Source organism: Chiloscyllium plagiosum, chromosome 50 (genome assembly GCF_004010195.1).
Source record: "Chiloscyllium plagiosum isolate BGI_BamShark_2017 chromosome 50, ASM401019v2, whole genome shotgun sequence".
Taxonomy (NCBI): domain Eukaryota; kingdom Metazoa; phylum Chordata; class Chondrichthyes; order Orectolobiformes; family Hemiscylliidae; genus Chiloscyllium; species Chiloscyllium plagiosum.
Genome location: NC_057759.1, coordinates 6,168,098 through 6,179,139, shown reverse-complemented (window position 1 = coordinate 6,179,139; position 11,042 = coordinate 6,168,098).

The following is an 11,042-nucleotide window of genomic DNA, read 5'->3' as shown; positions in this document are numbered from 1 at the left end:
CAAATAACTTCCCTGGTTGTATTTCTAGGAATATCCTACCGAAGTGCAGCAGTAAAACCATCCCTTATCAAAAACATCACTCCCAATCCTCTCTTGCCCCCTTTTCTATCCTTGCTATAGCATTTATCTCCTGGAGGATAAGATGCCAGTCCTGTCCATCTCTGAGCTACATTTCTGTAATTGCTATGATATCCCAGTACAAAGTCTCTAACCATGACCCGAAGACATTGCTTTCCTTGTTAGGCCTCTTGCATTGAAGGAAATGCAGTTTAATTTATCAGTCCGACCTTGTTCTCAGCTTTGTTCCTTTCTGCCCTGGCTGTTTGACTTGTTCCCTTTCCCAACTGTATCAGTCTCAGATTGATTTCTGTCTTCACTATTTCCCACATTATTAGTTAAAACCCTCCTGAGCAGCTCGAGCAAATCTCCCTGCCAGAATATTGGTCCCCTTTCAACTCGGGTGCAATCCATCCTTCCTGTACAAGTCACTTCTACCCCAGAAGATTTCCAAAGATCCAAAAATGTCAACCCTTCTCCCATGCACCAGTTCCTCAGCCACACTTTCATCTGCTCTATCCTCCTATTCCTATACTCATTAGCTCACAGCACTAGGAGTCATCCAAGTATGACTACCTTCAAGGTCCACCTTTTTAAATTCCTGCCTAACTTCCTATATTTTCCCTTCAGAATCTCGTCCTTTTTCCTTCCTTCCTCTGCCATTGGTTCCAATGTATACAATGATGTGAGGTATACGTGACAGTGAGGCAAGGATTAGGGAGAGAGTGCAGTTGAACACGTGGTTGCAAGGATGATGTAGGAGGGATGGCTTCAGGTATTTGGACAATTGGACTGCATTCTGGGGAAGGTGGGACCTGTACAAGCAGGACGGGTTGCACCTGAACCAGAAGGGCACCAATATCCTGGGGGGTAGATTTGCTAGCTATCTTCGGGGAGTTTAAACTAATTTGGCAGGGGGATGGGATCCGGACTTGTAGTCCAGCAAGTAGGCTAGCTGTTTGTCAGGATGTCCAAGTGTGTGGGGAGGCGGTGAAGAAGGTAGCACTGATAGGGAATACTTGCGGACACAGAGATGGGTTCAAGTGCGTATACTTCAACGCAAGGAGTATCAGAAATAAGGTCGGTGAACTTAAGGCGTGGATAGGTACCTGGGACTACGATGTTGTGGCCATCACGGAAACATGGATAGAAGAGGGACAGGAATGGTTGTTGGAGGTTCCTGGTTACAGATGTTTCAGTAAGATTAGGGAGGGTGGTAAAAAAGGAGGGGGGATGGCGTTGCTAATTAGAAATGGTATAACAGCTGCAGAAAGGCAGTTCGAGGGGGATCTGCCTTTAGAGGTAGTATGGGCTGAAGTCAGAAATAGAGATTTACCAGGATGTTGGCTGGAATGGAGAATAGGTCGTACGAGGATAGGTTGAGAGTTCTCGGCCTTTTCTTGTTGGAACGGCGAAGGATGAGGGGTGACTTGATAGAGGTTTATAAGATGATTAGGGGAATAGATAGAGTAGACAGTCAGAAGCTTTTTCCCCGGGTGCAACAGAGTGTTACAAGGGGCATAAATTTAAGGTGAAGGGTGGAAGGTATAGGGGAGATGTCAGGGGTAGGTTCTTAACCCAGAGTGGTGGGGGCATGGAATGCGCTGCCTGTGGTAGTGGTAGAGTCAGAATCTTTGGTGACCTTTAAGCGGCAATTGGATAGGTACATGGATGGGTGCTTAAGCTAGGACAAATGTTCGGTACAACATCGTGGGCCGAAGGGCCTGTTCTGTGCTGTATTGTTCTATGTTCTATGTCCTGCTGGTCCCTCTCCCCTTTGAGAACATTCTGCACCATTTCTGAGACATCCTTGATCCTGGCACCAGGGAGGTAACACACCATACTTATTTTTTGCTGCTGACCACGGAAACTTGTTTGTGCCTCTGACTGGAGAGTCCTCTTCACAATCGATCGCTTGGATCCCAACATAACCCTCATTGCATTAGAACCTGCCTGGGTACCAGTTATGTGGCTGTTTGTGCTACATTCCCCTGACATTCCATCACCCCCTACATTTTCCAATCCGCATACTTGTTTGAAATGGGGATAACCACAGAAGACTCCTGGACTACCTGCCTACCCCTCCTACCTTCCCTGGAGCTAACCCATCCACCTGACTGTATTTGCAGTTTTTCTTCCTTCTGATAACTGCCATCCGTCACACCCCCTACTCTGTGTTTGGAAAGTTAAAATCCCTAACCATAACCACCCATTATTCTTACAGATAACTGAAATCTCCTTACAAATTTGTTTCTCTATTTTCGATTGACTATTCAGCGATCTGTAATGCAATCGCAATTAGGTGATTAACTCTTTATTTCTCAATTCCACCCAAATGACTTTCCTGGATGTATTCCTCATTGTAATATTCTTGTAAATTCCTCATTCCTCGAACTGTCGCTCCAGCTGAGCCATGTGATTCACAACCAAACACATTTACTGCAGACATAATCAACAGTAACATTGAAACTCTCCCTAATTTCCCACATCAGACAGGAAGAGTATATTACTCTAAGAAAGGCCATATGTCCTCCACAATCTACAGAACCAGACAATAGCACCATTGTTTTGCACTGAAAACCAGTGCTCCAGGCTAACCTAATACTTACAGTTTACATTTTTTACATTTAATAGAGACAGACTTCAATTAAACATATAATCAAGAAAGAACCCACTCTGTACACCAGTGTAGACATACAGCAAGGTTACACGTTAAAAACTATGCACTTATCTGTTCCTGTGCTGTGAGCTCTCTCCCACAGGTTCCTCCAAAGGTATATGTGAATTTTGCTGTTTGTTAATTTTCCCTACACTCACTCTGATGTTCTGTAATGGCAGATTTACTGCTGTGTCAGTTAGCAGTGTAGGTTTCTTTCTCTCCCCTTTATTTTGGACTCCTATACCCTGGGGCAAAGATCTTGGCTATTCACCCTATCCCTGCCCCTTATACACTTCTGTAAGGTCACCCCTCAGCCTCCGATGCTCCGTGGAAAACAGCCCCAGCCTATTCAGTCTCTCCCAAAAGCTCAAACCTTCCAAGTCTGAGAACAGCAGCGTAAATCTTTTCCAATCCCTTTCAAAGTTTCATAACATCTTTCCTATAGCAGGGAGACCAGAACTGAATGCAGTATTCCAAAAGTGGCCTAACCAATGACCTGCACAGCTGCAACATGACTTCCCAACACCTATACTCAATGCTCTGACCAATAAAGGAAACACCTTCACTATCCTATCAACCGGCCTCTGCACTTGCAAGAAACTATAAACCTGCACTCCAAGGTCTCTTTGAAACAACTCGCATTTATTTAAATTATCCATCTGCCAAGCCTCAAACCATCAGTACATCCAATCAATTCTAAATTATATCAAATGCTTTTTCCTCTCTCATTGGATACATGTAGGCGGATAGGCTGGGACTTTTTTCACTGGAGCATAGGAGGTTGAGACGTGACCTTGTAGAGGGTTATAAAATCATGAGGGGTATAGATGAGGTAAACGGCAAGTGTCTTTTCCCTGGGGTGGGGTTTTCATGATTAGGGAGCAAATGTTGAAGGTGAAAGGAGAAAGACTTTTTCAAAAAAACGAGGATTTTTTTTTAAGAAAGCAATTTCTTTGTGGAATGCATGTCCAGAGGAAGTTCTGAATACAAGTACTGTAACAACGTTCAAAAGATATTTGCATAAGTTCATGAATCAGAAAGGTTCAGAGTGATATGGGCCAAATACTAGCAAGTGGGACTAGTTTAATTTGAGAACATAGTCTGCATGGACGAGATGGACTGAAGGGACTGTTTTTGGGCTGTATGACTGTTCCTGTACAATACTGGTCATAGAACTATTTTCTTGCCTTTCCCCAGAACCATGCACTTCCTTGTTGTTCAAAAATCAGATGAACTCCGCCTTGAATATATTCAATGACCCCCTAACTGCAGAAGACATCCCCACTTCTGAACTCCATTCCTCTTGCTAATATATCACTTGCCAATCTCATTGCTTGCTGCACCAGTCTGACAACTGACATTGACTGGTGTAGAAGGACACAGAGGCGCCTTTGTACATCCACACATCATTCCTGACGAAAGGGTCAAGCCCGATACATTTTTTTCTCCTGCTTCTTTGATGTTGCCTGACCTACTGTGCTTTGCCAGCGCCAATCTTCCTGACTCTGATCTGCAGTCCTCACTTTCTCCACTCCTCACTTTCTCCACATCCCAATATATCACCATTTAAACCATATACCTCTTTTCTGCTTTTTCTTTTTGCAGCAAAGGTTATAACTTCAAACTGTGGTCCTGCATTTACCATGTGTTTGCCAATGGAGACCCAGATGTGGACGGCTTTTCCAGAGTCTGTTCACTCCCTTTCCTTTCAGTTCCTGCAAGTCAACAATTGAATCCCAGAATGAAACAAAGAAATGGAAAAGGGGGTGAGAAAAGAGCGTGCTATATGCACAGATGTTGGACAGAGGAAGGAAGTTTGCAGTCTGGGGTGAAACTCAATCTTTATTCACAGAGAGGTGCAGCAACTTCCAAAGCTCATGGTCCAGTGTCTGCATTCAGACAAAAGGAGGGTTCTGACTGGCAGGAGGACCATACTCCTTCCGGTTGTCTAGGGCTCCTCATTGGTCCATTAAAAAATGTTGCAGGCCATTTCTGCAGTGAGCGAGGAGCATGCACATTATTTTGCTGACACCGGTGAACATTCACAGTGCTTGCTGACTCTGAGGAGCATGCGCAGTATGCAATGTGAAGATGCTGGTGTTACTGACAAATTTAAAGTGTCTAAATGCCAATCGTTTAAAAAAAGGCTGCAGTCACAATTTTCTTTCCCTACTGTGGCTCGATATTTTATTTTATTCTGTTTACATTTTGTCCAGGTGCTCAATGTTTGTATGCGTTTTCCCCAGGGTGGAATGCTGTCCAGATCTAGAGGGGCATAGCTTTAGGATGAGAGGATGAAGATTTAAAAGGGACCTGAGGGGTAACCTTTTCATGCAAAGGGTGGTGCGTGAAATGAATGAGCTGCCAGAGGAACTGGTAGAGGCTGCTACAATGATAACATTTAAAAGGCATCTGGATGGGTATATGAATGGGAAGGGTTTAGTGGGATATGGACCAAATGCTGGCGAATAGGTCACTATATTAATTTAGGATATCTTGTCGGTGTGGATCAAAAATTTTGTTTCCATGCTCCATAAATCTATGGCTCGATTTCTACATAGTCGGAACCAATTGCACAAGATTTGGAATAGACCATCCACCCCTTACAGCCTGTCCTTAGCTGTGGCCTAACTGCGCATATTTCAAGCAATTTTGTCAAAGAATTCTGAAGCTTTTTTTTTTAAAATTGAACATGCTTTCAGACTTTTATGATGTTTCTAAAGATATCATTTTAGCTAGTAAGTTTAAAGGCCAGCCATTTCTCATGCACTCCCATCTCCCAGGTAGAGTCATCACCATCCATTCTCCGTGTTCTTGAAGGGCTTGATTCAGCATTCAGAGAGGGCTTGAGGCATGAGAAAGGATGGGGGTGGGAAGGGAGAGAGAGAGAAAGAGAGAGAATAGATGGGGGGGGTGTAGAGGGTGTGGGGAGACAGAGAAAATGGACAGAAGGATAGAGGGTGGGGCTGAAGAGAGACTGGGGGGGGACGAGGGTGCATAAGAGAATGGAGGAGAGAGAAAGGCAGCAGAGGGTTGGAGTGAGACAGAATGGAGGGGTATGAGTGTGGGAGAGAGAGAATGGTTGGGGGGGGGAGAAAGTGGTAGGAGTGGAGAGAGAGACAGCACAAATCCCATCTTCGCCAGGACTGATGTCGAGTGTCCTACGAACTGGAACCCATTCCTCCACAGCAGACTAGCTTCTGAACAGCACCAAACCCAGACCAACCCACTTACCCTACAGCCCTGCATTTCCCCATTGCTAATACACCCTAACCTGCACATTTCTGGACACTTTAGCATGGCCAATCCACCCTGAACTGCAAATTTTTGAACTGTGGGAGGAAACCTGAGCATCCAGAGGTAACTCACACGGACACAAGGTGGAGAACGTGCCATAGAGCACAGACAGTCCCCTAAGGGTGGTATCGAACCTGGGTCCCTGGGGTCATGAGGGAGTGGTCTAACCGCTGAGCCATGCCACCCAGAGCTTTGAGGTTCTGCTTTGTCTTTGTAACTTCTAGTGAGCCTGCAACAGAGGATCTCTCCTCCCGACATTGTTGAATCATACCCGCTGCAACCTCCCTTTCCCACTTCTGTTTCTGAGTCCTCCTGCCAGACAGACACAGATGCCATTTGGCCTCCTGCTGCCAGTTGCAGAGAACGGAGACAATGCCTGTCACTATTCTGTCCATTACCAACACCTCCCACTCCCCAACATTGTCGTTACTGTCACCACCCACCACCCAGCTTCTCCAGCCTGCAGCCCTCTCTCAGATCTCCTTTACCTGTCTGACTCGCACTCTCCTGACCCTGTCCACTGACCCAATTAGAAGGCTATCTGGAGGGGAAGACCATCTCCTGGAATAAAGTGTCCGGTTAGCTTTACTCATTTCCTCCCAACATGTCTGGAGCCTGGCTTCCAGCTCCATCTCTCTGAGCCGAAGGTCCTCCAACATGTGTTTGACCTGGAAGACAGCATCCAGATCCTCCCAGAAAATTGAAAGACAAGTCCCACCCGGCCTTCTCCAATGTGTGTTGTGGAACTGCTTAATTATTTCTAGTGGACGAGCAGAGACTGATTGTCAAGTTGTCGGCACAACATCGTGGGCTGAAGGGCCTGTTCTGTGCTGTACTGTTCTATGTTCTAAGTTCAGTATCAATGAGGAAAGCCTCAACTGGGATCTTGGGTTTACATCCACTGTACTGTATACTCTCACACAAGCACATATACACACACTCATGCAGACACTCTTTCTCATACACTTGCTCTCTCCCAGATACATAGACATACTCTCCCCACACACACCCACCCTCGCAAAGGCTTATACTCCATCACACATTTTACCAAGCATGCACACACACTCACGTGCACGTGGTGTTTGGTATGCTTGTCTTATTGGTCAGCGCATTCAATTCTTGTCTCCCTGCTATAGGACAGGAAATATGTTGTTAAACTTGAAAGTGTTCAGAAAAGATTTACAAGGATGTTGCCATTAGAGGATTTGACCTACAGGGAAAGGCTGAATATGCTAGTGCTGTTTTCCCTGGAGTGGAGGCTGACTGGTGACCTCAGAGGTTTTTAAAATCATGAGGGGCACGGTAGGGAAAATGGGAAAGTCATTTTCCCAGGGTGGGGGTGCAAAAGGTTTAGAGTGAGAGGAGAAGATTTAAAAGGGAACTACGGGTCACGCAGTGGGTGGTGCATGTATGTTGTGAGCTCCAGAGAAAGTGGTGGAGGCTGATACAATTACAACATTTAAAAGGAATCTGGATGAGTATATGAATAGGAAGGAGTTGAAGCGATATGAGCCAAATGCTGGCAGATGGAACTAGATTTGCATCGGATATCTTGTCAGCATGGGGGTGTTGGATCGAAAAGTTGTTTTTTCTATGCTGTACATCTCTATGTCTACTTGATAACAGATGCTTTATTTTAGTTGACGTGAGTATTGTTACAATTCAGAGCAAGGTACTAATATTTAGATGTAAGGGAGAGAGAATTCCTCAAGAACGGCACTGCGAGACCCCTATTTCTGGTTTACCTTCTAATGAAAAACATTAACTACAAGCACCAACTGTGAATTTTATTTTTTCTCACTTTTCTTGTTTTACTCCCTGCTATGATGACATTCTGTGTCTGGATGGTTTGACAGGCTGGGAGATTGTGGATTGGGCCTTGATCGACTGATTTACTGTTTTATTGAATCAGAAGGTGTAAAAGGAGGTCAAAGCTGAGCTGAGAACTGACACCATCTTACTTTGTGGGAACAGGCAGATCAACAGAGGACAGAGAAAACAGAACCTGAAGTCTGAGCCAACAGCAGACCACCATGTTATCAGTGCTTTGATTATTAGTGCCAATCCTCTACCTTAACTGAGCTTCTCATTCGACCTGAATGCCACATACCCACTAAATATTCAGGATCCAATCCCTGTCATCCTGAAGCCATGTCTCTAAGGAGTCTCAGATCAAAACTATTCTCTTTAACAGGTGCAGTCAATTCACTCACTTGCGTTACAATACAGCACATATTCAGACACCACAGCTTTTAATTTCAATTTTATAACATTTTGAATCCAGTTTTGATTCCTGGTACATTTATTCTCCTCGTCCCTGTCTATCTTTCTCTGACGTTTATTTACTACATCACTACTCACTCACCTGCCTTGATTTGGATTGGCCATGCTAAATTACCAATACTATCTAGGGATGTGCAAGTTAGGTGGGTTAGCTATGGGAAATGCAGGGTTATAGTTTCATAGTAATCGAAGCAGGAGTAGGCCATTTGGCCCGTCGAGCCTGCTCGGCCATTCATTAAGATCATGGCTGATCTATCCATAGTCTCAGCTCTTCCTACCAGCATTATCCCAACTATCCTTGATTCCTCTACCATGCAAAAACCCATCCAACTGTGTCTTGAATATACTTAATGAAGCTGCCTCTATTGCTTCCTTGGGCAGAGAATTGCATAGATTCACTGCTGTCTGGGAAAAGCAGTTCCTCCCCATTTCTATCCTAAATCTGTTTCCCCTTACCTTGAGGCCTTGTGTCTTGGAACAGTCTTGCCCACTAGCAGAAACAACTGGATCGAGTAGGAGACAGTGGGCTGGCATTTTCTTTTTTGGGGTCAGTGTGGACTTGATGTGCCAAATGGCCTGATTCCACACTGTAGGGCTTCTATAATTTACTGCAGTTGTGTTTGCTCTGGATCACAGCACCCAGAACCTCCCACCATCTGCAAATCAAAAGACAAGTCCAACCCTGCCCTCTCATTTTTGTGTTACCTAACTGTTTAATCGTTTCTAGTGAATACAGCCCACACTTCCCGCTGCTGCCAGTAAACTCTACAATGCTGATGAAACAATGCAATACCTGCAGTATTGAAACTCGTAACGCATTTAACAATACCAGTTATTGATTCACCGCTCCTTCTGCTGCATAGCATTGGAAATACAACATTGGAGGCTGAAAGAAATTAGCAGTTTAAAACAAAAACCCACCTAAAACTTCACTTACTGCCGCTAAACCTGAAAGCACGTTTTCCCTATAGTGCAATGAATTCCTACTTTTCACCAAAATCCCAGATCTACTCATTCACTCAGTTGCTGTCTCACAAACGAAAGATTTCACTGTAACTTTTTCTGCTCCCAGTCGGGCAAAACATCTTTGAAAGCTGCTCTCAAGTCCAGTCTTCACAACGACACTTCTTTCACCGAAGACAGTTAGAGTCAGACAGCACAGAAACAGACCCTTTGGTCCAACTTGTCAGTGACAAAACGATATCTGAATTAGTCCAGTCCCATTTGCCAGCATTTGGTCCTCTAAACCCTTCCTGTTCACATACCCAGTTGTCTTTTAAAATGTTATAATTGTACCAGCCTCCACCACTTCCCCTGGCAGCTTATTCCATACATGCACCACCCTCTGCATAAAACAGTTGCCCCTCAGGTTCCTTTTAAATCATTTCCCTCTCACCTCAAACCTATGCCCTCTAGTTTTGGACTCCCCTACCCTGGGGAAAAGATCTTGGCTACTCACCCCATCCCTGCCCTTTATGAACTTCAATAAGCTCACCCCTCAGCCTCTGACACTCCAGGGAGAGCAGTCTCAGCTTATTCAGCCTCTCCCTACAGCTTAAAGCTTCCAATGCTGGCAACAGCCTTGTACATCTTTCTGAATCCTTTCAATGTTTCACAACATCCTTCCTGCATCAGAAAGACCAGAACTGGAAGCAGTATTCCAGAAGTGGCCTAATCAATGTCCTGTACAGTCGTAACATGACCTCCCAACCCCTGTACTGAATGCACTAACCAATAAAGGCAAGCATACCAAACGCCTTGTTCACTATCCTGTCTAACAGTGCCTCCACTTTCAAGGAACTATGAAGCTGCATTGTGAGGTCTCTTTGTTCTGCAACATTCTCCATTAACTGGAAAGTCCTGCTCTGATTTGCCTTACCAAAATGCAATACCTCATTTATCTAAACTAAACTCATCTGCCATTCCTCAGCCCATCTGATCAATTCTAATATATAATCAAACGTTCTTTCCTCTATCATTCCCTAAACGCTTAAAATCTCCATCCCACACACACACTGCCTCCATTCTCAACTTGCTGAACCTAATCCCTGCTGTATCTCATCCTGAAGGTTCTGATTCATGCTCATTAACAATCCCACTCTCAGGAGGGATCGAATTGAAACTGACTGAATACTGAATGGCCTCGACAGAACGGACATTGGGAAATGTTTCCATTGGTAGGAGAGACTAGGACCCAAGATTCCTGAAGAAGGGCTTATGCCCGAAACGTCGATTCTCCTGTTCCTTGGATGCTGCCTGACTTGCTGCGCTTTTCCAGCAACACATTTTCAGCTCTGATACTCCAGCATCTGCAGTCCTCACTTTCTCCTAGGACCCAAGAACACAGTCTTAAAGTAAAGTGAAGACCTTTTAGAACAGAGACAAGGAGAATCTTCTTCAGCCAGAGAGTGGTGAATCTATGGAATTCGTTGCCACAAAAGGCTATGGAGGTCAGTCACTGAGTATATTTAAGACTGAGGTAAAAACAATGACTGCAAATGCTGGAAAGCAGATTCTGGATCAGTGGTGCTGGAAGAGCACAGCAATTCAGGCAGCATCCGATGAGCAGCAAAATCGACGTTTCGGGCAAAAGCCCTTCATCAGGAATAAAGGCAGAGAGCCTGAAGCGTGGAGAGATAATCGCCACGCTTCAGGCTCTCTGCCTTTATTCCTGATGAAGGGCTTTTGCCCGAAACGTCGATTTTGCTGCTCATCGGATGCTGCCTGAATTGCTGTGCTCTTCCAG